The sequence below is a fragment of the Salmo trutta genome, chromosome 21 (genome assembly GCF_901001165.1).
Source record: "Salmo trutta chromosome 21, fSalTru1.1, whole genome shotgun sequence".
Classification (NCBI taxonomy): domain Eukaryota; kingdom Metazoa; phylum Chordata; class Actinopteri; order Salmoniformes; family Salmonidae; genus Salmo; species Salmo trutta.
This window is the reverse complement of record NC_042977.1, coordinates 16,608,605-16,612,686: the sequence shown is the minus strand read 5'-3', so window position 1 is coordinate 16,612,686 and position 4,082 is coordinate 16,608,605.

The following is a 4,082-nucleotide window of genomic DNA, read 5'->3' as shown; positions in this document are numbered from 1 at the left end:
ATTTTCACACCGGGCTGTGAAAAATATACACAACTTTTACTTGTATTGTCTTTTTTATTATTGAATTGATTGGTATCAGTCAATATGGGGAGGGAGAAACCCTGTGTATTCTGCACTAGGATCAGGGAACTCCTGCTGTATACGGGACACCACACAGGAAGGTATGACCACTCTGACATGTTTGCCGGGTAGCACCATCACCACCAGACAAAATGGACACAGTATCTGTTTCGGCTGGGATTGACAATGAAAGGTGAAACATGCACATTGTTATATTAGTAGAACACTGCTTCTATGGTATTATGTAAAGGGTTGTTTACTCTACATGGACCTGTTACTACATTTGAAATGTATCAAAACACTTGGTTTAGAATATCTACCTAAATTCATCAATCGCCTTCTTATCACATTACTCTGTAGGTTATTGACCTATTCAAAGATTCCTCCAGCATCTCACCATACATCTGCCTGTAGTTATTGAACTCAACCTGCAGGAGGTTTATTTGTTGTGATTGAGTGGGAGGAAACAGCTGCGGGCAAGGTTCTGACAGATGGGTGTGTCTGGGTGGTGGCAAGGACACACCCAAGAAACACATATCAAACCACACCCCCAAGCCAACTCACATTTGGCTTTTGTCATTGCCGCCAGAATTTCTTGAGGAGTAATCCAAAAAACAGGCCAAATCAGCAGGTGCATTTTCCCTTTAAAGATTACAGTCGGCACAATGGCAAGTATAACAAAGCTCTTAGGAAGTGCCTTTTTAGGTTTTATGTTTCTCCTAAGTTAAGTGCATTAGTCAATAAAATAACAGAAAGCACATTAAAGCTCTCAACACTGTTAGTTAGGTGGCTAACGTTAGTTAGGATATGGGTTAAGGGTAGGGTTAAGGTTAGGGTTAGGAGTTAGATTAAAGGGTTAAGATTAGGCTTAGGGTTAGCTAACATGCTAAGTAGTTGCAAAGTAGCTAAAGAGTAGTAAGTAGTTGCAAAAATGGCAAAGTTGTCCCTGATGAGATTGAAACACGCAACCTTTGGGTTGCTAGACGTTCGTGTCATACGTCCGTCCATCCATCCACCCCAACCATAGGTTTTGCTTTAAATAACCTTCTGTTTTATGTAACCAAACAAAATGTAACATATTATACTTATTTGAGTGGCCTGGATTTAATTCAGTCTCTGAGACCCAGTTGATCTTTGTAGAACTTTCACTGTTAGGAAATAAAAATACACAGTTCTGTCTCATGAGGTATTTGTTTATGCACAGGAGCATACACACACACACCACTCTATCATCAGCATGTAACTGAGTAAAGGCAGAGATCTGAGTGTTGTCTGAGCAGTATCAGTGGTGTAAAGTTCTACTTGAGTCGTTTTTTGGGGGTATCTATACTTTACTTTACTATTTGTATTTTTGACAACCTTTACTTTTACTCCACTACATTCTTAAAGCAAATAAGGTACTTTTTACTCCATACATTTTCACTGACACCCAAAAGTACTGGTTACATTTTGAATCCATAGCAGGACATGAAAATGTTCCAATTTACACTTTTATCAAGAGAACATCCCTGGTCATCCCTACTGCCTGTACTGCCTCTGATCTGGCGGACTCACTAAACACAAATGCTTCATTTGTAAATGATGTCTGAGTGTTGGAGTGTGCCCTTGACTATCCGTAAATAAAAAAACAAGAGAATTGTGCCATTTGAATTTCCTAATAGAAGTAATTTTAAATTATTTATACTTTTACTTTTGATACTTAAGTATATTTTTGCAATTACATTTACTTTTGATACTTAAGAATATTTAAAACCAAAAACGTTTAGACTTTTACTCAAGTAGTATTTTACTGGGTGACTTTCACTTTTACTTGAGTCATTTTCTATTAAGGTATCTTTACTTTTACTCAAGTATGACAATTGGGTACTTTTTCCACCACTGAGCAGTATGTCAGACCTAAAGGTCTCCAAACAGTGGCCTCCTCCAGACTGAGACTCACTAACACAGTGACTTTTCCAAGACCTGCGCTAACATGAAGCATTTCCCGTCTGGTTTAGTCTGGGGCCTCCTGGCAGATACCAGATATAAAAGGCCTAGCGTGCCTGGATCTCTCTCCGCCTTGTTCCGCCCCATGAAGATGAATGGCTGCTATCAGTAGACCCATCTGGAAACATGGCACTCTGCTCCCCACGCTTTCATCCCCGCTCACAGACCTGACAGCCACCCGGCTAGCCAACAAGGACCTTCCAATCAGATGTGCCCCTGCTGCAATAACACTGCTCTCTAGGCCAATCAGATTGCAGGCCCTTTGCGAAATAACATGGAACTGTAGCATATGTGCAGTTAAACACTGTTGTAGCAATCTTTGGTTCTATCGGTAGTGATGCTGCTGGTGGTAGCGGTGATGCTGGTTGGACTACAGATGGAAGAAATGGATAATAGACTGTGGATGTACACAGTGTGGGGCCACCAGTAGGCCCACCACTGTAGTGGAAACTCAATTAACTGGAAAAGTACAGTATTTTCAGTCAGTATTTAAGTATCCATTTTTTATTCTCATTGAGATCAAATCCATTATCAACCTCAAAATGTCATCCTGTCACGTTTTTGCAAAAAGTTAGGCATCAACCAACTGATTCTTATGTCAACTGGCTATGCTCCCAGCTGGCTTTGCAGTGCCAATGGGAAAAGAAAAGCGTCACAGGGTTGATGCTTAGGTCAATACATTACAGTCAATAGCAAAAGATAAACATCAACCAATTGTTGATACTTCTGTCAATACATTCCAGTCAATGGGAAATGAAGAACAGAGGAAAATATTACTCAGATAGACATTCTCTCTCTCTATTCTCTAATCCCCCTTCTCCGTGTCTCTTCTCTTGCTCTCCCCCCACCTTCTCGTTGCCTCCCTTTGACTCTTTCTATCTACCTCCTCTTTATCCCCCTATCTCTTTTCGCTCCCTCCCCCTTCTTTCACCCCCCTCTCTCTCCCTCCTCCTTTCTCTTTCTCTCTCTCCCACTCTTCTATCTCTCTCTTTCTTTCTCATATCTCTCCTTCTTCCTTCACCACCTCCCTCCCCTCCTCCTTTCATCTATCTCTCCCTCCTCTCTCTCACCTCTGTATGTCTGTTGACTCTCTCAATTCATTATCATTTTTCAATTTCAATTTAAGGGCTTTATTGGCATGGGAAACATATGTTTACATTGCCAAAGCTAGTCAAATAGATAAGAAACAAAAGTGAAATAAACAAAAACATTTTTTACAGTAAACGTTACACACAAAAGTTCCAAAAGAATAAAGACATTTCAAATGTTATATTAGGTCTATATACAGTGTCGTAATGATGTGCAAATAATCTCTCTCTCTCTCTCCCCCCTACTCCCTCACCTCTCCCCTTCCTCCCCCTCCTCTCATCTCTCTCACCCACCTCTGTGTCTGTTGACTCTCTCTCCCCTTCCTCCTCTCTCGCCCCCTCCCTCCTCTCTCTTGCCTCCTCCCTCTCTCCTTCACCCTCTCCCTTTCTCTCTCCCCTACCTCACTCCCTCTTCTCTCTCCCTCCTCCCCCCTCTCTGACATGTAACTCAATACATCGCGTTCAAGGCAAAGAAAGTTGGTGATACAGCTGCGATGGGTAAATTGGTGAAAAACTCAGACAGGCACAGAGACAGGCACAGAGTTTCAATATCTTTTTCAGAATTCATTCCAACAAGACACATTCCCAGACACATTCCCACTGACCGCAATTTCTTGTGACCATCTTTTTCAGTGTTGTCAATTTTCTTTTTCAGAGGGGGGGTTACAGGTACAAAAACAATCAAATAAATGCATACAAAGATAACCCTGACTCAGTCTCCCCCTCAGTCCCCATCCACCCGCCCGCATCCTCCCTCTCCACCCAGAAACCATGCTTCCCAGCAGTGCTGCCTGCCAGCAGTAATCTTCTCTAATTGATTGACAGATTCAAGAGGCTATCATCGTTAAATATTTTTCCATATTCTTTTCCAGTTAAAGCGTGGTTCAGATTCAATTAACTCAGTCAACCATACTTTTCTAATGGCTAGCTCAGAATATGAGCTTTCCA